Source organism: Ursus arctos, chromosome X (genome assembly GCF_023065955.2).
Source record: "Ursus arctos isolate Adak ecotype North America chromosome X, UrsArc2.0, whole genome shotgun sequence".
NCBI classification, from domain to species: Eukaryota; Metazoa; Chordata; class Mammalia; order Carnivora; family Ursidae; genus Ursus; species Ursus arctos.
This window is the reverse complement of record NC_079873.1, coordinates 3,987,970-4,011,759: the sequence shown is the minus strand read 5'-3', so window position 1 is coordinate 4,011,759 and position 23,790 is coordinate 3,987,970. Positions and strand designations below refer to the sequence as shown.

The following is a 23,790-nucleotide window of genomic DNA, read 5'->3' as shown; positions in this document are numbered from 1 at the left end:
GATTTTTGTGTGTTGATTGTGCAATCCTGCAACTTTACTGGATTTATCAATAAGAGTTTTTGGTTGTGGGGCACCTGGGTGGCACAATGGTTAAGCGTCTGCCTTCGGCTCAGGGCTTGATCCCGGCCTTATGGGATCGAGCCCCACATCAGGCTCCTCCGCTGAAAGCCTGCTTCTTCCTCTCCCACTCCCCCTGCTTGTGTTCCCTCTCTCGCTGGCTGTCTCTGTCTCTGTCGAATAAATAAAGAAAATCTTTAAAAAAAAAAAAAAAGAGTTTTTGGTTGTTGAGTCTTTAGGGCTTTCTACTTATATGATCATGTCATCTGCAAACATGATTTTACTTCTTCCTTTCCAATTGGGATGCCTTTTATTTCTTAAATTTATTTTTTTAAGACCTTATGTATTTATTTGAGAGAGGGAGAGCACAAAGCAAGAGAGAGAAGCAGACTCCCCACTGAGGAGAGTCCGATGCTGGACTCGATCCCAGGACCCCAAGACCACGACCTGAGCTGAAGGCAGACCCTTCACCAACTGAGCCACCCAGGTGCCCCGATGCCTTTTATTTCTTTTCTTTCTACAATTGCTCCGGCTGGGACTTCCAGTGCAATGTGGAATAGAGCTGGCTAGGAACTCATCCTTGCCTTATACTGGATCTTACAGGAAAAGCTTTCTGTGTTTAATTACTGAGGATGATGTTCGCTGTGGGTTTTCATGGATCACACTGTGGTCGCTGAACTCCAGGAGTAGATAACACATTTTCTCTTTGCTTACAAAACACATACAGAATTCAAGAGGTAGAAAGAGCTACAGCTAGCACAAGCCGCAGCTAATGTATGGAGTAGGTCCAAGATCCCACTGTGTGCTCTCCGTTTGCTCTTCCTTCATCCATGAACGCATGAAGGCCTGATACTGCGTGAGCTCCTTCTGACCGAGGGGCAGGTCTAGTCTTCCTGGGGGTGCCCCACAGACCAACAGCTCATCTTCTGCAGATCCTGCTACAGTTCCTCACCCTGAAAGGCCCCTCCTAGGAACTGCTCGACTGTGTACATGCATTCTTCTCTTTCTGCAATGCATCTTCTTTCCCTCTGCCTCAAAATCACGTCCTGGGTGGGAGAAGCAATCACTCTGGGATAGAATCTATGCTTATTTTTATTTTGTTTTAACATACATTTTACAATGCTTGTCCAAGTCTCACAGAGTTTTATTTAGCTTAGTCTCACTGGAAATATTCTCATTTTGATTGCATATTTGAGGAGTGTATATAGATGCATAAATGTAATTTATTTCCAATTTATATCCTTTTTCAGAATAAGAATGTCAAGAATGGTCAAAATCACATGGATTACACTATGAATACCTCACTGCTATCTCCTTCCGTGCGTGTGTGTCGGGGGGAGAGAGAATGGTACATTTATATGTTATTTATAGATTGCTGAAAAATATAATTTCATTATTTTCTCAAACTAAATGCCAATATTCAAACTTGCCGAGGTTCTCCTCATTTTGTCTTATACCATATTAAGTCAAAGAAAAGAATTCACGTTTGAGTTCCACTTACCTGGAATCGCCCTAACAATTTCAGGGACCTCTTTAATTCCCTCTTACACTCTGAAAAGTACATCTCACTTCCATTTGCTGCTGCTGCTGTATGATCATCCTATTTTCAAAGCACTCCCAAAAGACACCCTTGCAAATATTCTCTAGGATTTCCACTTGAGCAAAAGGGAAAGACAGCTCCGCTGAACGCAGCCTTTTTGGCACAACTGGCTGAGAAAACAGATTTCGTTCTCAGATGGCAACCTGTCGTTATCAAAGAGAGACTTGGATTTTGCGTGTCTGCTTTTGACTCCGGCTATGCCTGTCCTCGGCGATAAACCCGATAGGTTGTATGGAACGCACACAGCTGGGTCTGTGAAGCATTTCTGAAACCTAAATAAGACGGTGTACGGGGACATGGAGCCTACTGGCATCACTCTTGGCCACGCGTCAAGAGGGAACACACAAGAAACTTTTCAGGGATTCTCTGGAAGTTTCTGTCCCCTCCAGTCGTCTAGATGTTCAGTCTAGGCTCTGTGGCTCCCAGGATAGGGCTCTGGAAGCAACTGGCTGTCCCCGTCTGGGAACAGTGATGACTTGTTCTAGGTAGCAGGGGCTGAGCAGTCCGTTGGGGACATGGCTGCTCCTGTCTGCTTCTGGCTGGGGAAATCGCGCACCTGGTTCCATGGGGAAATCGCGCACCCCGGTTCCACATTCTCCACTGGGCGCCATCCGCAAGACCCTCGAGCCACTCCTGCTCTCTCTACGAGCTAGAGGCCAAATCAAACGTACCCACTGCCTAATTGCACCGCGAGCCTCTCCTGTATTCAAGCCACGGTTTCATCTGTGTGTTTCATAAGAAAATGCAGATTTCCAAAGTGCCAGTCTCTTTCATATGCCACGTGAAGGTTACATGTCTGGTTCTTGGAAGAAACAAAATTGCGTTTTTTGTACCCCGCTCACATTTTCCGTCATACTCCTTGCAGAGAAGGAAGGGGACCTGTTTCCATTTTACCACCTCCTAGCAGAGCTAGGCAGGGGCATCCCCAGGAGAGCTTGGTAAACATGCGTGGCTGGGCCCCAAATCTGCATTTCTAAAAAATCCCCAGGTGGGGCCCTTGCTGGTGGCTCCTGGCACCCCGCTGAGTGAGACCCATTCTTCCATGCTGTATTTCTCACATGTCAGCCAAATAATTACATTCAACAAAGCAAATAATTCCATATTTGGGGCTCCAAATCCATCCTGATTCATTCCATTAAGGCATTCTCCTTTTTTTAAACATTCCACAGCTTAATTATCCACATCTTGGCATTTTACAATATTTTAACTCTGGCTTTGATCACTGTAAATTTAAGGAAACAATCGAATCAATGTAGGCATTGTTCCCGATGTCCCCATCACACCCATTACTTATTCTTAGAATTTCATATTACAGTTTATTTCTCCCTTTATTAAAATTATTTTTAAACTCCCTCTTACCTTGTTTGAAAACGAGCCAGTAATATCTATCAACGCATCTGTATTAGATGCACCTGTAAGGTTTCCTCGCTCTCAGAAGGCTCTGATTAGCCAGCGTCTACCTGTAGCTCACCTTTAACCTGTGCTTATTAACCGAGCGGTCAGGCCGACAGGAGGCCTCCCACCTCTCTTCAGGGGTGAAATTTCAGGTGTGCGGGAGGTGGGCTCACACTTCCAAACACAATCTCCCCCACGTGCATGGTGCTGTCTCAGTTTCCATTCTTCGTTTGATTACCAAGTCTTTTACTAAATAATTGGAACTAAAAGTTAAAATGTAAGGACTCCTGGAACCGGGGAGATATTGAATGAAAGACATTAAATATATTACAGGATGGTGTTAATTTCCTAGGGCCACTGTAACAAAGGACTGCACGCTAGGGGATTGTAACAATGTATTCTATCTCACTCCTGGAGACAGGAAGTCTGAGATCCAGGTGGGGGCAGGGCTGCTCCCCTCCCCGGAGGCTGTGGTGGGGGGCTCCTTCCTGCCTCTTCCAGCTTCTAGTTCATTCCTGCAGGGGTCCCTTGGTCTGCGCCTGTGTCCCTCCCGCTCAGCCTCGGTCTTCATGTGGCCTCTCCTCTGTGTTTCTCATCTTCTGTCTTTTATAGGACACCTATTCTGTATAGGGCCCCTCGGAATCCAGGATGATCTCCCTGGTTCCTGGCACCGAGCTCCTAAAACCTTTGCAGTTTCTGGCTAGGAGTGAGAAGGACATCTTTTGTTATTTATAAAAAGCCCCCTATTGACCACACCTGAGCTTATGCTAATGAGGTGATTATTGGGTCACAGATGTAGGGTGGGGAGGGGAGCTGGTTGCCGGGGAAACCAACCACATGATCAAGGGGTTGGGCCTGGGGCCCCACTGATTCCCTCCAAGGAGAGGAGAGTGGATGGAAATGGAGTCAGTCACCAGTGCCCAAGGATTGCGTCCTTCGTGCCTCAGAAAACCTCCCTAAAAAGCCCTAAATGAAGAAGTGGAGAGAGCTTGCAGGCTGCTGAAGGTATCCACATCCCTGGAGTGTGGGGCACAGACGTTCCTGTGCTTGGGACCCTCCCGGACAATGGCCGGTGTTACCTTTTCGTCCGGCGGTTCAGCTGTATTGCTCGCGGTGGACACTTACTAGTAAGTACAGTGTGCCCCTGAGTTTCCTGAGTACTCATGGTAAATCACTGAAATGGAGGAGTGCCCTGTGGGAACCCCAATGTCCAGCCAAGACGGGCAGAACCGTGGGTGCCCTGGGGACCCAGTCTTTGTGACTGGCGTCCAAACTGGGGGCAGCCTCGTGGGACTGAGCCCTTACCCTGTGGGGTCAGCACTGACCCCCAGTAGTGCCAGGACCGGAATTCATGGAAGGATACCCCGCTGGTGTCTGCAGAATTGCTCCCTGGGGAAAACACGCATTTAGTGTCAGAAATACTGAGCAGAGAAACAGTTTTCCCTTCAACAATCAAAAAACTTTTTTTTTTTTTTCTCCTTTAGAGCAAACAGCTCCTCCTGGCTGACCTCTCTGGCTCTTGGCCTTTTCCCTTGTAAGCCATTCTCCTCTTTATAGTCAGAGAGAATTCTCTAAAACACAAATTAGATCATGTCCGTGTCCTACTTAAAGCCCCCAGTGGTTTTCTGTGGCTGTTAGAAAAAAGGACGGATGTCTTCACCTGTCCTGCCCAGTGAGGTGGGGCAGCTGGCCTGAACCGTGGTCCTTGTTAGAATGAATACATTTTGGGGGCTGACAATGCTCATCCACAGAGCACATCTCGAGGTCGTGTACGCTCTCTGTTCTCTTAGTTCGGTACCTTTGAAAATAACTTCTTATGACTTCTATCTGACATATAAGAAAGATACTAATATAATTTATAACTAGTCAATGCACTCAACCGCAGAGGACCGGATCCTTTTGTTTTGGCAAGGGAGGCCGTCATCGCCTCCTGAAATAAATTCAATTTTGCCTTCCTATTTCCAGTAGTTGTACCTCTTACATCTACTCTGGGTTTTCGGTTCTCCTGCAGAATTTCCAATAATCCTATCTATTATACGTGTCCTTGTTTTGTTCCTGGTTTAATAAGCCTACTTCACATTTGCTCACTCTTGATTGGCCTGGAGGGAGAGATCAATAATCCTCGCCATATCAGAGCTCTGTGCAAGACCAAACAGAGCTCAAAGTCAACAAAGTACACCCTCTTGATGGAATTTGAGAGGTGGACGTAGAAATGTCTGGTTGTGCTTTGCGGGTTAGGTTGGCAAGTGGCTTGAGAACCTGGAGTTACACATCCAAATATTATTGGACAGATTACTGAAATGGGGAAGTGTGAGCAATATCATTAGACCAGCTACATGTAAGTAGAATAGGAATTATTTCAATTTTAACCTCATTTCTACTTGGTCAAGTTTACCTGTGTAAAGTCTATCTAAGCTTCTGGATTGTTACTTACCAAGTTTTTGGCCTGTCTTCCATCTTCTGGTTCTTGATTTCCTGAGTATAGGTTCTCATAATGTCTGCTACTCCTAGAATATCCTATTCCTGCCCCAAAGCATTCACCATAATTACAAGATCATATGCAAGTCTTGTTTGTGCCTTGTTATGCGTTTGGGAAATCTGGATCCTTTCTGCAGGCCTTCTCAGAGGCTTGAATAAACAGGGGTTCATTGGATTATTCAAAGACTGGTGTGTCGTATTGAGCTCGATGCCAGATTCTTTGAACACGGAAGGATTCTAAGGTCTACATGAGGCCACAGTACTTCTGGAAGAACCAGTCCCGATGCAAAAGGTCCGCATTCTCCAGCCCCCTTTGCTTTACCTTCCCTCTGTTGGTAAGACTCCCAGCTCACATTTGTCTACAGTTACCATCCCCAATCTCCCCCGCTGGAAGTAATCTCTCCATCTTCTGAAAGCCTTGAACCGGATTTTTGCCCATTTGGTTATTTGGTGGTGGTCCCTGATTTTTCTTTTAAATTGTGCAGATGACTGATTATCACGTTCGTGTCAGATGTGCAAGTAATGATTCAACAAGTCTGTACGTTCTGCTAGGCTCCCCATAAGTGTGGCTTCCATCTGTCTCCGTACAACACTATTGCAATACCAGTGATTCTAGTCCCTATGCTGTGCCTTTCATCCTCATTAATTGCCCTTGACTTGAACAACCTGCACGGTGGCGGGGGGATTGGTGAGTGCTTCAACATGGGACGAGTCAGGGGGCACAGACATCCAGTCCATAGCAGGCACATAGGATATGAATACAGGGCTTCGCTTAGAAAGTTAAAATGGGTAGATCTGCACGCAGCAAACTCCTGACTTGCATCTGGTTTTAGCAACTTGCTCGTCTCTGGTCAGCCCCCGTGAGCCTGAAGCAATTCTGATGTTTGCATGATCTTTTGTCTGGACGGCAACCCCAGCTGTTTTCCCTGACGGAGCCTGAGACCAAAGTCTTGTGTGATTTGGTGCGATCTTATACAGTACCTGGAATATGATGGCTACCCCCAAATTATGTGAAATGAACTGAATGAGTTCTTTAGAAACTGTTCTGTTTTCTTCATCTTCAAGGATGCACTTTTTCATGTACGAAAAAAAAAAAAGGTCCTTATCTGGTTAAAGGGTTTGACCGAGATCTAGATACGCTGTCAAATAGACACTGGTCCATCTTAGAGAAACATTTGCCTGCACTGTTTGCCAAGTGCCCAGATCTTCTGTATTGGCCAGTCTGTTTCACTCGTATGATGGTGGGAGGTCTCTTAGCATCTCCTCAAAGCCAGAGCTCGAATCAAAGAGCCTGGGCGTGTTTGTGGGCATCTGTGCATATGGCATAAAGTATTTTGTTTTTCGTGATTTAAATTTCATGCACACCAGTTTCAGCACAGTGAGGGAGAGGCACTCACTGTCTTTGGTCGGCTGTGACACAGTGTGGAACTTTTGTTTCTTTCCATTAGCCTGCCGATGCCCAGCGCTGACGAGCTTGCCAGCTAGGTCCAGATCTTACTGCATGGGAAGCCCGGGGTTACGGTGGGCTGCACGTGAGAGAATCGGTGACTCTGTAAGGCCGCGGAGAACCCAGGTGTTCTCCTTCTTCTGATGATGCAGTCTTTGCAGTTAGTGGTCTTGGGCTTGGTAGCAAGATTTCTGTGCAGCTCCTTGTGTCGCATCAGGATGGAGAGATAGCCAATCCCGTCGTCCTTATCGATTAGGAGGACTCTTCTCCCAAGAGCCTCGCCGAAAACCTTCCCTTTCCTATAAGCAAGGATCACATTACCTGCCTAATTCTCCTGAGCTGGACGCTAGGGAGAAGACGGGCATTGCCTCTAGTTCAATCAGATACTGCAGGGAGCTGAGGACGGTGTCTGCTTCTCCATGACCATTGGGCTGAGTGGCAGTGCAGAGGGTGGGGGGCGGCAGGTGGGACAAAACCACATGCCTAATTGGAAGTACAAATGGGGAAATGCATCCTGCGGGGCCACCGACCGCCACAGTGCCAAGCCTAACGTCTGCAAGCGTTTGTTTGCTGTTGCTTTTGTTGTTGGTAGAATAAAACTTCTGATGGTAAAAGATGATGAATGCCTGCCTTTGTTTACATCAAACCGAGCAGAAGTTAGAAAGGGTCAGGCAGGAAAAAAAGCACCGTAAAGCTTATGCATTCTTTGAATTTTATTTTCATTGCCGAACCGTGAGGAATTCAAAAACAAAGGTTCTTTTCATTCAGCAAAGTCCTCCTCAGAGGAAGAATGGAAATAACAAAGCAGAACTAATACCCGATGACTTCCCATCCCGAAAATGCAGCGGACCTTGTCATTATCTCCTAAAAGACACAGAGTCCAGATGGGAGGAGGTGAGCTCACAGAATCCGAGGCGATGTACAACTTGTCCGAGACAGCCCGTTGCACTGGAGGAGCCATAAGAGAAAGTGTTATAAGCAAAAGGGTCTCAGGGCATTCCTGGTTCCCCCATCCAAACCTACCAGCGCTGGTAACAGACACTTGGGGCCGCGGGTTCCGTTCGCATCGTCTGGGCAGAACCACAAGCCTGCCTCACCCACCGACCAAACAGTATACCTTAGTGCAGGACACAGGCTGAGCGCTTCCCGTAGATCTCAAGGCTAGTTTCAGATCTCTCACAGCTTACAGGGCGATTCTGAAGTCATCACCACGGCCCACGTAAATCTGGTTTTCAAGAACTCCCCCCCACCCCAGTATATTATCTTTGACTTCACCCACCCACAGACAAAGACCCTCCTTTTGCCAAATGAGTGAATTAAGTCCCTGCGATTATTAGGAGGGACAGAACTTGGAAGAGACGCTCCTTTGGACGTTTTGATGGAGTGAGCAAGAGTTTTATCTGTATTCCTGTATCACGTCCGCGTCAAATTCCCTCCAAAGACCCCAGTTGGCACAATTCCTCCTCCGTCAATCCTTCTCCTTCCAAGTTCTTCAGTTCCCACCTGCCCTCCACGGGCACAGGACTTGATGGACAGTGGATTTCTGACCTGTCCTGTAATTATGGTGCCCTCTCTGTGGAGGTGTGTCGTACTGCTTCCGGAAGCCTCGATAATAAAGTAGCTATTACGTGTCCTTGAACCTGAGAACACTTTGTGTGCGACACCGCTGTTGCAAGGCTCTCTGAAAGAGACTCTTGCCAATTAAACCACTCCCAGGCTTCCTTGCCACTTAGGAGTTTTATACTCCTTCAAAGAGCTTCTTAAAAAGCACATTCCACCACCCTAAGTACACATAAAACAGAAAATAGATACAAAACAAATGAAGTCGAAGGAGTCCCTGCAACGTTTCATGGTTTCTACATGCTGGCGTTCACATCTCCCGAGAGGGATAGAATCCCGACGGATAGAATCAGCATGTCGCGGATGCCCCATCCTTTGCTTTGTGCTATTTATATGGAAGTCTACCACCTGAAATGTGCCCGGATCCTGGATTGGCAGCTTGAATTACCAAAAGAGGGGATGCTTGCATATACACCGCCTTAAGCAAAAAGTTTACCGTTGCAAGCAGGTTCTCCCAGCCATGACCGTCTGCCCCACCAACTACTTTAGGTCCCTTTGAATAGTTATAAAACTAGAATCCTAGAACACTTATTCTTTCGTTATCTGGCATCTTCGTGTGATTCAGTAGTGCTGTCGTGTGTAGTGGTGGTCAGTTCATTTTCCTTGGTACGTGGTGATCCATTGTCTGAAAATACTATCATTTATGGACAGATTCGAACATGGCGGGGCCTTTGTTGTGTTTCCCGTTTTTGGCTATTAGACGTAATGCTGGTGAGTACGGTTTTCCGTAGATGCCTAAAAGTGAAATGGATGGATCTTTGGGTAGAAGCATATTAAACTGTCGTGCAGAGTACCATATACTTCTCAAAGAGCTGGTATTAACTGAATAGGGTAGCCACTAGTCACCTGTGGCCACTTGAATTTAATGACAATGAAATAAAGACAAATATTTAGTTTCTCCATTCTCGTAGCCGAATTTCAGTGGCCTCATTGCAGCCATGGCTGCCATATTGGATGTCACAGAACAGAGTCTTTTCATGAGCATGACAAGCTCCGTTGGCCAGCACCATCCTGTTCCCTTATAACTCTGTATCGTGAGTCTGTCTAGGTCGAGAAATCCAGGTCCGTGTGAGTGGTATCACTTTCTGGTTTTAACTTGCCTTTCCTTGGTTGCTGATATCTTTGGATAACTTGCCGTGTTTCCTGATCGTTGAGAAATTCTTTTCCAACGTGGCTATTAAAGTCCCTTGCTTGTATTTTGAGATGGTTGTCCGTGTTTATATGTATTTTTTTCTGATGGATTTGAAACAGTCCATTATATTTTCTGCTCTAACAAGCTTTTGTGTGCATGTTTCAAGTATCTCCTCCCACACATGGCCTTTCCTTTCACTCACTTAACAGTGACCGCTGTTGAACGGAGGTGGTTTGTTTTAAGACCGCAAATTTCACAATCTTTCAGGTTCATGCTTCTTGCGCACTGTTTATGAAGCCGAGGTGTTTGTTTCTTGAGATGGATACATTAATGGGTATTGTTCAAAAAGCAATGCCATTAGCTATTCTGTGGGAATAAGGAAGGTAGATAAAGGTGCCACTCTGTCAAAAGGATGTTGGATAACAGGTCACTTTAGTAGAGATAGAATCCTTCCATAAGATGCTAGAAAGAGTATAATTGTACCAATATTTTATTTCCGTTCTAATCCTTGTGTAACATGAATACCCATGGCATCTATTAAAGTCTAGATATCATTCCATGCTATACATCTGTAGTTTTCTAAAAGTTAGTTTATTTATTTAAATAATCCCTGCACCCGACTTGGGGCTTGAACTAATAACACCGAAATCGAGAGTTGCATGCTCTTCCAGCTGAGCCAGGCAGGTGCATGTTATGATGGAAATTATAAACATTTGCTTATAAGTCAATTCTAGTTTCTTTGAAATTATTTATGGGCCCTCAAGACCAAAATGTTTATCAGAAGCTATTATCATGCTGCCTTTTAATATCAGCAGGGCAAGTGAAACATTTGGTGGGGAAATACCAACATCAGCACAGATGGCCTCTGGACAACTAGATCCCTACCTCATACCAAATAAATACACCACCGAATACATTTCAGATTGATGAAGTACATAACTTAAAAGGAAAAAAATGGAATGTAAAATACAGATAAATATTGATAGAACTTTGGGTTCTAGAAAGACTTTGTAAGCTTAACTGTAAATACAGAGGTCAGGAGGGATGCCTGGCTGGCTCAGTCACAGTGGGGCATGTGACTCTTGATCTTGGGGTTTTGAGTTCAAACTCCAACGTGGGGTATAGTTTTGTATATGTAAGTGTATATATATAATTTTGTGTATACATATAAATGTATGTATAATATATAATATAATTCTGTATATAATGTATGTTATGTATAGAATATATATTGTACACATATTATCTATAGTATGCTATAAATAGAATTATATATTATAATATGTTACATATAGACTATAGAGTATATTACACATTGTATATATAACATACATTATATATAATATGTAATATATAATTAATACATAAATACATAATTATGCATACATAATTATATATCCCTATATATGTATCTGTGGTATGATACGTATATACAGATACAGTTTAGGTATATCTTGAAACCCAAAAATAAAATATAATATGGAAATCTTGCTTTGAAAGATAGGGTTATGGAAAACCAGTCTTAAATTTTTTAAAATTTTTTTGCAAATGGTAGGCACTGAAAAATATTCATCAATTGTTATGTATCTACCCTTTTTGTTTACTGGTAGAGAGGAATGAGCAGAAAGAAGAGTTGTTCAAATCGTAGCAATAACTGTATTTCTAGTTAATTTTCTCAGTGAATTGAATGAATCTCATAATGAGATAATATATGTGAAATGGTTTTGAGAATTGTAAACAATAGGAAAAATGGGAGTGTTTATTTCGAGTGATTGTGCCCTGGCAAATACGTTCATGCTATTTTCCATACATCCACAAAATCCACTTCCCTGGAAATCATTCCAAATAACTTTTAGAAATTGAAACACTTCTTCTGCTGCATTAGGAGAAAATAGAAATAGGGAAATTATTTCCCTAAGCGTGCGTGCTGAGCGCCAGAACTGATTAATAGTGGAGCCCAGAACCAGCAAAATGAGCAGCCTTGCGGGATGTGAGAATCACAGAGCTTACCAGTATTAAACATTTGATTAAATGGAATACTTTGAGACCACTGAGCAAACCACAACTTTCTTTTCATTTTCAATACCCGTTTTTTTTTTTTAATGTGTTCTAAAATACTTTTTTTTTTTTTTTAAAGATTTTATTTATTTATTTGACAGAGATAGAGACAGGCAGCGAGAGAGGGAACACAAGCAGGGGGAGTGGGAGAGGAAGAAGCAGGCTCACAGCAGAGGAGCCTGATGTGGGGCTCGATCCCACAACGCCGGGATTACGCCCTGAGCTGAAGGCAGACGCTTAACCGCTGTGCCACCCAGGCGCCCCGTTCTAAAATACTTTTATTTTTCATGCATGCCAGCAAAGTCTTGTGTACATCATGGAATATGAACTCACAGACTGAATTCAGTTAAACTCAGAATCGATTTTTTTTTTTTTTAACCTGAATCTACTTGTCAGTAAAATGAAACCCTAGAAAGCACGATGAATTATGTCATGGACATTTTTAGGTAAAAATAATATATCAGCAGTAGTAACCAGTAGAAGTTCCCTGACCCCCTTTCTTTTCTTACAGGCCTCTTAAAAGTCCTAAACATCTGTTGGGCCTGCAGCAAACGTAGTTCATGAGCATTTACAGGTCTGGAAACAAAAACTCCCCTCCATTCCCCATGTAGTGATATCTTTTTTTTTTTTTTTTAAGATTTTATTTATTTATTTGACAGAGATAGAGACAGCCAGCGAGAGAGGGAACACAAGCAGTGGGAGCCGGAGAGGAAGAAGCAGGCTCATAGCGGAGGAGCCTGATGGGGGCTCGATCCCATAACGCCGGGATCACGCCCTGAGCCGAAGGCAGACGCTTAACCGCTGTGCCACCCAGGCGCCCCAAAAATAGCTTACTACTTTTAATTCAGCTATGTTGTGCACTGTTTTTTTAATGGAGGAAAATCCATGTGGACACTGAGACTCTTCCAGAATATCCCATCACCTTGCTGGATCATCCCTTAATTTATGGGTTTGCTGGTCCCTGTGATCCATAAATTGAAGTCTATGTAGCAGAATTGTGTGGGAAACATGTGTGATATTCCTTTATATTCTGTTTTTTGAGACCTCAATATCCTGAACTGTTAGGTTACAAATGCTGCACTGTAAGAGTTACCCCAGCCCAATACGGGGTCCTTGCTCCTCCCATGTGCCCAATGACAAGCTGGGTAGTCATAGGTTTTTATGTAGTCCTGTTTGCCCCCAAATTTTCCATCCCTGTTTGCTACCAAAATTCCCATCACCCTAAGTCCAATCATACAGGCTACTTGGACCAGATAGATGTGGGATACTATCAGGACAGAATAACATGGGGGAAAGAGGGACATGTGTTCTGCTTTTGACACTAAGAAGGGGCTTCACTGTATAATCTCCACTAGTTTTTGGTTTCTTTTTCTCATGACTTACGCATTTTCCCATTGGGCACTCTGTTTGCCATTTTCCTAATGGTTCAGGGCATTCTTCTCTATATCGTCTTCTTTTTTTTTTTTTTTTTTTTTAAGATTTTATTTATTTATTTGACAGAGAGAGACAGCTAGCGAGAAAGGGAACACAAGCAGGGGGAGTGGGAGAGGAAGAAGCAGGCTCATAGCGGAGGAGCCTGATGTGGGGCTCGATCCCATAACGCTGGGATCACGCCCTGAGCCGAAGGCAGACGCTTAACCGCTGTGCCACCCAGGCGCCCCTATCGTCTTCTTTTCACTCGTTGATGACCATGAGAAGAAGAGTTCTTCCCCTCGGGATGCTCAGCCCTTGGAGCGAGTGGCAGACAAAACATGTTAAAATAGGACCCAGTTAACGACACGACCAGGAGTGCAATGCTACAACTGTGCTTTAAGTGCACAAGGCAGAACTGGCTTATCTTAAGTGTGGAAACCAGGACTTGTCAACAGTGGTACCAGGAGGCCCACAGCCACAGTGTAGTGAACAGCAAGGTGGATTTGGGGGAATGGGAAGAATTTGTAAAAGCCTAGAGCATATACCGAATATTGGGCAGCTAGCTGTGAAAGGTATGTGGGGCAGGTGGCACTTTGAGAAGTGTGAGCTGTGGGGTGCTTGGGTGGCCCAGTTGGGTAAGCATCCTCTGACTAGTGATTTTGGCTCAGGTCGTGGTCTCGTGGGTCGTGAGATTGAGCCCCATGTTGGTGGGGAGTCTGCTTGACATTCTCTCCCTTTGTCCCTCCCCCCATTCTCTCTGTCTCAAAAATAAATCTTTTTTTAAAAAAAGTGTGAACTTTATCCTGAAGGCACTGTGGAGTCACCACAAGACAGTAGGAGTTATCCCAGGAAGACGCACGTCAGATAATTTTATGCAACTGCTCAAAATGGCAGAAGGCTTCCCATCCTTCATAGCCACCATACTTTTCTTGGTCACTAGGTGATTCCCGTCTCTTAGTGTGCTCATTCTCTTTTCTGTGTTTCAGTCTTATTTTAGATCTTTCCTCCCAAGACACCTTGTCTGTGAAACATCCAAGCCTGTGTCCCCTCATGTACCCCACACCCCCCACCAAACACATCCTACCCACTTCCTGGGCTCTATTTGGTTTATCCTTAAGACTTTTTTTTCTTCTTCCTAACATGCTCTAAAATACGCTGTTGCACATGTTTTCCTTTTTTTCCTTTTGGTCTACCTCCCTAAGCAAGGTAGATGAGATGAGATCTATGCCCAGTGCATGTGGCGGCCTGACGTACAAGCTCACACCTGGTCCACGGGGCTTGGGAAATCTGCTCCCTTAGACTTGAGAAAAGGGTACTGGGTGTGTTTTGTCATATGGATCATTCTTGTTCTGCATTTTAAAAAGTAGTAGTTTTCACTGCAAATACTTTGTGAACACTGTAGAAAAGTAAAAAATAAAAATTTAGGCTCTGATATTCCTGCTTCCCAAAGACGAACGCTGTCCATTTTTTGGTGAATGTTTAAATTATTTATTTAAAAAAAGTTTATTTAAAAGAGAGCACGAGAACATGAGCAGTGGGGAGGGGCAGAGGGAGAGGGAGAAGCAGACTCCCCACTGAGCGGGGAGCCCAGCTTGGGGCTCAGCCCCAGGACCCTGGGATCATGACCTGAGCTGAAGGCAGATGCTTAACTGACTGAGCCACCCAGGTGCCCCTAAATTGTTTAATATAATGCACATTTTCTATATAGTATGTGATATATACATTTTCTGAAATGTTTACAAATTTAGAATGCTACTGTATTTATAATTGTGTATTCTGCTTTAAAAAGGCTATTCTTTCAAGAATTTCCCATGTGATATATATTCTAATCTGAATTTTAATGGCTGAATAGTACCACAAAATCTATTCAATGAACTTAATTTTGTTGACCATTTGCACTTTTTGTGTGATTTTTTTTTTCTATCAGTAAAATTGTAGTGAACATCCTTGTTACATCTTTCCGTAAATATCATTGTTTCTTTAGGATAAATTCCAAATACTGGAGTTGTGGTAGTTTTTAAATTGTACTTTGTGGGGTTTTTGTTCCCCTCCCCCGGATCTATGTGAGACTCAACTCAGCCCTAATAATAACATGCTATTTCATTTTCTCAGTATTTTTAGATCTGCCTCAGGAATTGAGAGGAAAAACTAGTCATTTTCTTTAGGGTGAATATTTTCTTTCCATTTAAAAACTCAAACTCAACATTTATTTAGTTTTCCAAACAATGCAATGTGTTTATGTCTGCATTATTTAAGCATCATTTATGAGTAGACAAGATTCCCCTTTAAATAATTAGGCACAGGGATGAAATATTTAAAACTCTGCTTGGAAACATGCATTTATATTTTCGTAATGATTAATAGTCACCTTAATTGCTTAATTTTCTAACAAAAATCATTGGTGCTTACATGACTGAGGTGAATCAATCTTAATTACTTTGTTCTAGACTAATAGTGTCAGTTGTTAGGACCTGAAATAGAAGAACTTGTGTCTGGAAGGTGACTCTCTCCTTCTTCCAAATTGGATATGAAGACCCCCTCCCCTCAAAGCCACATTTATTGACTATCTGATGCCCTTTGGGTTCTGTGTAACATGCCAAGCATGCTCAATGCTAACATACATGCGAAATATTCATGAAAAAAACATGGGAGAAGTAGAAATGTACTCCATTCAATAGAATAAACTATGTAAGGAAATGATTTGGAAATTATATACATCAGATCTAAAATGAGAAAGGACAGTTACTTGGAAATGAGTCTGAATTGGACTGAAGAAGAGATGAGGACATTGAACGTAGCCGGCATCCCTCAAATACAGATTTGCTTATTTAACTTCAAGGAGGAATCAATTCTGTTTCAAATGAAGAAGGAGATTTTGTGCCCAGAATGGCAGATAGGCTTATAAAGCTAATTCTGCTAGAAACAAGGGATATTGGAATTTGTGGAGAAGATGCCGTTCAAATGAAGATTGTAAGCCCTAAGAAGGTAGTGTGACCAGGCTCTTTTATTCATCAGTATCTACTCAGGACAGTCATGGATTGTGTTCAGCATTTGCGAATATTTCTAGTATAAATACTTGAATCTCTTAAAAGTGATCCCCAGAGGCAAAAAGTCAAGGCTTCACAGAACGTCTTCTAAGGTGAATAATTTAAGTAAATATCCAGGATTCCTGTTAAATATGATCAAGACATTTTTTACTTCAATCCCTTTAAGAGTAAATGGGAGGAAATGTTATGTTCAATGAAAGCAAGAAATGATGACCACTCCCAGTCACTAAGTCCACTGCTTCCTGATACCTGAAGTCAACCCGCAGACAGGGACATACTGACAGCCTGTCCCCCATCACAATAAGCAGTGTCAGATCTGAAAAGGCATATCCAGTAATTAGAAAGAAATGCAAACGGGCACGTGTAAATCCTTTCTCTTAACAAAGCCAACCTATCAAGACTATATTGCTTGCTTCCAAATCCCATTTTCAAGGTTGAAATCTGACTGTAAATGTCCCTCCTCCTCCCTCTAGGGGAGACATGCTTAGGGCTGGCTCAGGATACCATCATGGTGATGGGAATTAAAACGAGAAAAGCATTTGAACTTTTATTTAAGCTGTCCCCTCACATTGTCCATGACTTAGATTCCTAACTCAGTGAAGCTGCCTGAGATAAAGCAAATTCAACAACGTTAGGAACGCAGTCATCTCAAGATTCTGGCCGTAGGCACAGAGAAACTATGGGATAACGGGTTTTGCTAAAATCTCCACCAACTCCCTGAACTCTTGAATCTGAGAAGAGACTTGTTCTCCAGGGTGAAGAATAACTGACTGGACAAGACCGAGTTTATTTATTTGTTCATTTTTGAGAGAGAGAGCGTGAATGCATGCAAGCATGGAGGGGAGGGGCACAGGGCGAGGGAGAGAGAATCCTAAGCAGGCTCACACTCAGCGTGGAGACAGATGTGGGGCTCGATCTCACAACCCTGAGATCATGACCTGAGCCAAAGTCAAGAGTGGAACGTTCAACCAACTGAGCCCACCAGGTGCCCCACCATGGAGATTAAAGTAACAAAGTGAATCAAAGCTACAGAAAGATCCCTTGCGTTTCAATCATTGCCCATTGCCAATGGTCTATTCTAAGATAAGCAAAAATCAGAAAAGAGCCAAGAGAACATTGTTGCCTTATTTGCAAAGCAGGTGAGGTGGAATGAGAAACATCAGCAAAAAGAAAATATGATACACTTCAGAAAGGAAACAGCAATCTCAGCTAATTCTTCATAGTCTACAAATAACTTTTAATACATGATTTCTCAAAAGGAGTTACAAGAAATGTCTCCAGATATTACAAAACAACAGAGGAATATGTAAATTAAGTTGGGAAAGCTAGTGAAAAGAAATGAAAGACAAAAATAAGAATTTAAAAGGTTTGGAGGACCGTAAAATAGCCTCAAAAAGACTAAAATATTGCCAGAAACACAGGGGATAGGTATAGGGCAATCACTCAAAGTAAAACAAAGAAAAGGGCAAACATGTTTAGAATGAGAAAAATGATGGCAATGAGGGAGCGAGGATAAAATGTTTACATTGTTGGTGTTCCTGGAGAGCAGAACAGAAGGAAAATTCACTTCAAAGATGTGACAGAAGAGACGTTTCTTGAGATGAAGCAACACTGGAGAGTAGCTCTCAAAACGTGGTTCTGGGAAAAGCTGCTACACCATGAACTTCTCATCAATACCTAGCCTACTGATGTTGCCAAATGGGAAAAGTCAAGAGATCATCCTAGAGGTATTCAGGGAGAAAAACGTTTTCAACAGTTTCAGTACCTTTATAGAGATGCTTAGTGTAGGAACTTAACAGAGCAATGACTAAAGTCTGAAAGAATATGTTCTTCAAAATCGTCCTTGGACTGAAGGACATCCGGCAGCAACCATGACTCCTTGAGAACTGTCAACTCTGGAATGAAACAATTCAGATAGTGGGACAGTAATTCTGAACTTGAGAAGTCTTGATCAGAAGGAGGTCTGGTGTGCGTGGAATCCATCCCAAGATAGTTCCAAGATAAAATGGTGGAGGGAGTTTTGGAAACTCGACTGAGCTGACTTGTTACAAAATGACAATAGGACAGACAAAACTGGAAAGTCAGGGAGAGAAAAAGTGCCAGGAAGGTATTTGTAGAAAGTCCTTCATCTTTCATAGAAGGGAGTCAATGGAGGACTACTAAAGCAAAAAATATGCCTAACAAAAACATAATAGCTCCAACCTTTCAAAGACTTTTCTTTTTTAATGAGGATTTTTTAGGAAGACCAATCTTCTTGAATATCAGTTATATTTTCAGCTTAACTCCATTTTTATTTTGACATAAATCGTATCTTTAAGAACATGACACTTCGTTTTTAAAAATGAGTGCCACGCATTTAATGATTACATTTGCTTGTTTGAATGTTTGTAGATTTGCCAGGGATGGTATTGAGTAAACACAAACTCTGCTTATCTTAGTTGACTTTTGGGAATCTTCTTTATACTATTCTGTATTATCTGAATTATTTAACATATTTTAACTGTTGGAGGAAAAAAAAAAAGCAGAAAATGCATTTGTGGGGGAATAAGACCAGATCCATCCACACCTTCAGAGTTTGGGTTACCTTACCTACCTAAACATCTCATTAACGAGAATCTAGAGGATGAATATAGATTTGCTCAAGCTCCTTATCCACCTGTGCACACCTTCCCAGACCCACCCTGTTCTTCACCTTGATGGCAAGAAGCTATTTGATTTTTTTCTCCCCTCTCTTCTCCATGCAGAATCAGGGACCATAAAATCAAATGTTCAGTCCAGGACACGAAACTGAATCCTTCACTTTTGCCCCCTTCCTTCATCTTAAAAGATAAACTGATATAAATTAAACATGAATAAATGCAGGTTCTCTAAGCTTCTCCTAGTTTCAAAGCTCCAAATACCATGTGTTCATCCAACAGAGATAACACTGGTTTTAAAAATCCCCAAGTTGTGAGCGGTTTACTGCCATGAACAGACGTCCTTCGCTCAGTCACACTGAGGTCTACCTGCTCTTACGTCTCTCTGTGGGCTCCCTGACATCATTTTGACAACGTCTGTCTTTATTAAATAAAAACCAAAGCAGTCCATCTTATTGTCTTGGTTGCATAGGGAGAACTATGGCCTAACTCCCAGAAAACAACAGCAGCTTTTGAGAGCATCAGGTTAATGCGAGTTGAATTTTAACCTCGGAGACCATTCTGATCAAAGAGGTCACTGATATGTAACTGAGGTACTAGTTATTGCTACCATGGCCATCATACTGCAGTCTATAAATGCATCAAATTAACATGTTATACACCTTACATTTGCATGTCAAATACATTTCAATTTAAAATGCTGGGAGGAGGAATCCAAAGATCTAATAAGTAAATAAGCCCTTGGGTCCGTGAAGTTGGGATTTTTGCGCAGAACCCCTCAAACGACACACCTGGGATCAGAACCCAGCTCTTTCTACCAGCCTACCCTTTGAGAATTAAGGTGCTCTTTATACTGCTTTCCATTACCCAGCTCTGGAGGGTGACATAATGGCAAACAAAGGGAATATCCATTCCAAACCAAGCAGATCTGAGTAGGAATCCCCTTCTCTTTCCAAGTACGAATGTAGCTTTGTAGGAATATAAACATTTTTCTTACTGTTCCTTTTCTCCTATCCTTTCCTATCCCCACCCCATTACGGAAGAGAATATCCCATATTTTAGTGGGTGGATCTTTTTCTTTAACTCACTTGGCTTGCTTTTTCGTTGATAGGGAAAATTAACCTGGAATTTATGTATAGAAGTATTCAGTCCACCTATGTGGGTGTTCATCAAGGTAAAATGAATGCCGTATAAATTAATTAAACCCAAGGCAAAGCTGTGCGTTTTCCTTTGACACGGGCATTTTAAGGGGCTGTGATTGATACATCATTAAAAGAATTAGGTTTCAGGTTAAATTAATTATTGAACCATTCCATGCTGATGTTCTCCATTGTGTGTGAGATTGGACAGGCCGGCCTACCGCTCTGCATGAAACAGGCTGTCACACCAGGGGTGTTCAACTTCCAGCGGCTGGAGAATGGTAGTCCTGGAAAGAGACAACGTTGTAGATAAAATGTGCGTTTTTATAAAATAGTAATGAATTTTCACCACAAAAGAAATTGCTTGAACAGCTTTTGTCTGTATAGCTCCCATAACTACACATCCAAGAAGTAAAATCATGAGTTTTGCGCTTTCAGTGCTCGGATCTCTGTGTTAGGAAGCCATCTTGGATTGACGTCATTGATGGGGGTTCATAGAACACCCTATTACTAGAAAGTCTTATTGTAATGAGTGCTCTGCCCCATTTTTAAGAAGCTGATCGTGAAATGCAATTTAATTCAGGGACACTACTGCAACTTAGCTTAAAGTACTTATTAATAAATGTAGCTACAGTATGAGAATGGTTGGAATGGAGAGCCCGCTTAATAAGAACACTGGAGGATCAAACACCACTTTCCCTACTTTATGGATCAGTGGTGTCTCCATAAACATTCGATTCATTTATCAGTCTTATCTTATATATTTATCTAGGTAAATGCATCATAGGCATGCAGAGATTATTCATTGCAGTCTATGCCGGAGCAAATATTTCAATGCATGCCTCTTAGATTGCAGGCATCACTCTAGGTGATAATAAGCAAATAATTGGGGTCTCCACGTCTATGGATTTTATATTTGTGTGTGCAGAAAGTTCTAGCAAGAGATGAGCAAACAAATCAATGAACGAGGCTATTTTAGGTATGCTAAGTGTGGTTAAAATTAAACTGGGTGAGGAAAGGTAAGTGGGGTGTGGGACTTAATTTAGATCAACAGCTCACTGAAGGTTGTACCAGACACCCTGTGCTAAGCAAAAGGCACGAGGGGATGATGTGAGAGCTGTGACCTCCAGCCAGTGGACAGAGCAATTGGGAGACCCATCTATCTTTCACTTTCAACCCAAGGGGGATTGAAAACTAGCCCTTAAACCTGTCCCACGTGTGGATCCTCATTTGCTTAAACTGAGAAGTACCGTCTTCATGCGCAAAACTGATTGAATTAGGAATGGAATATAGTCAGGTCATAGTCAATAGGACCATAGGCTACGTTTTCTGGGGCTTTTCTCTTGTCCTTGATGACATGCTGTGAGTATGTAAGTCTGGAAATGGTGAGTGATTTTTCTACCAGGTTCATGTACAGACAGCAGTGTAAAGAGAAAAAGAGATAATTGTGTGTTTGAACTATTTGGTGCCTTCTCAAGCTAGTCCCACATCTGGATGCTTAATAAATTGCCTTTATTTAGACCAGTCTGAAGGGTATTTTTCTGCCACTTGAATATATTCCTGAATAATATGGAACCCTTTCTTTGGTCTCATGGTCTCCTTTCCTAGATTTTAATCTTAGTCTCCTAAATGACCTGCCACTTGTCCTTCTCCTGAATCCATTTTCCTAACCATAGCCAAAGGGTATCTTTAAGTCATAAATGCAATCATGGTGCTTCTTTACTTAAACCTTAATGGTCCACCCTTGCCCTCAACAAAATTCCAAATATCTTTTTAAAAAGATTTATTTATTTATTTATTTTGGAGAGAGAGATGAGGGAGGGGGGAGGAAGGCGAGAGGGAGAGGGGGGAAGAAACTTAAGCAGACTTCATGCTGAGCATGGAGCCCAATGTGGGGTTTGATCTCATGAACCTGAGATCATGAACCTGAGATCACGACCTGAGCCAAAACAAAGAGTCATGCTTAACCAATTGTGCCACCCAGGCACCCCAAAATTTCCAAATATCTTAACATGAATGTGTTATCACACTCTGCCTTTTAATTGCTATATTACCTTAGGTAAGGCCTTCAATTTCTCTGTCCTCATCTATTAAATAAAAGTAATAGGTACTATCTGATAAGCATTGGCATGAATTGAAATACGTTCAGTGCACTGAGCAGGGTGGCAAGGGGAGCAGTGCCCATTAACTCTGGGTTTTCCACATTTCTTGCCTCCCTTGTAGTTGGGAGTGGTCATGGAACTAGTTTTCTCTAATGAGCTGTGGGAGAAAAGTGACCTGTGTTAAGATCAGAGCAAGGCACTTGAGAGGAGAAGTGAATTTCTGTGATCTCTGTCCTTCCACTGTGTGGACTCAGGCAGCTACAAAGGTTTCCCCCATAAGATGGCAACACTGAGTCACTACTACAGGGCTACGTGATCGTCAGTGCACTTCCAGAGGAGAAAACAAGCCATATATATAAAGCCCCTTAAGATGTAAGGGGATACTTGTTACGACATTATTACCTGTCTTAGCCTGACTCAAACAAAAAATTCCTAGCGCATGGCAAGCCCTTATCTAATTGTTGGCAATTACGGCTGGTCCTTCCTGGCTTTCCTCTTGCGGGAACAAGCCTCAGGAAAGCCTGAAGCCTGGATCTGCCAAGAGATGCTGTCTCTGGCAATGATGTTGGTGTGCACAGTCTGAGAGGACACATCAGGAGGGTTCACTGCTGTTCTGTACCAGTTGCTTCCACCTCATGTTCAACCTGATCAGTAGGGAAGCCACCAGAGTCCACGCTCACTCAGCCCGAGTGAGTGTTATAATCTCAGTAGGAACTCTGAGCCCAAGGTACCATTAGCTCCCTTGAACAGATCCCGTGTGGTGATGACTTTGGCTTTGCATGGCTGCCTCTGAACAGATGTATTTCCATATGCTTTGTCATGAGTATAAGTGGATGCTCTCAGACATGTCTGTTTGGTGTTGGAAGGGAGGAAAGACTTTTTCTGTGTCTCCCTCGGTTCCATAGCTGAGTCTTCAAACAAAAAATACTGACAGGCAGATTAACAGAAAATGTATACATGTGTATTAATGTTGAATATTGTGTGTACCAAGACATCTTGGGGAGAAAGGTGAATACCCTAGAAAGCAGTGAGATTTGAGAGCTTCTCCGCCATCTTAATTAGGGAAGGGAAAAGTGTGTGAGCCTGTGGGGAGAGTAAATGATTTTAGGAAAGATGACTGGTCCTTAGAAGAACAGATAGAGGTGTGACAGTTTGCGACAGAGTCTGGGTGTGGGGTTGATGTCTAGTCTCCTCTCCCGGGACAAAACTCAGTCCTTCTCAGTGACAACACTCCTGGGGAGAGCACTGATGACAGTTGAGTTCCTTTTGGAGGATGTATCTTTAGGCAGATGAAGGAAATTCAGAGAAAGCCTCTCCCTGCATCTGCCGTGTTTCAAGTGCCTATAGTCATAATCAACATCCCAATACAGTTCATTTGGGGGTGCCATGTCCTGAACACCCTCAGCAGGAATCCATCCATCCAACCCATCCCATCCCATCCCATCCCATCCCATCCCATCCCATCCCATCCCATCCCATCCCTGTGCTTCTGTAATAATCATATCCCCATTCCGCCTCATCATCCCCCTTCCCCGAACACCACGCTTTCAGGGAGAGTGAACTCTGGTTATTGATACGCTAGTTTACCCTGCTTCTCACAGTTTCACGTACTTGTTCCCTCGGACCCGTGTATATCTGCCAACACAAGACCTCCTATTCCCCTTCT

General features: G+C 42.8%; 1 protein-coding gene across 1 annotated transcript in view; it reads left to right on the top strand.

Annotated features, from left to right (window-relative positions):
• LOC130541809 (pseudouridine-5'-phosphatase-like) overlaps positions 1-23,790 on the top strand; it is a 584,313-nt gene that overhangs the window by 436,896 nt on the left and 123,627 nt on the right. The gene's annotated exons all lie outside the window — the stretch shown is intronic.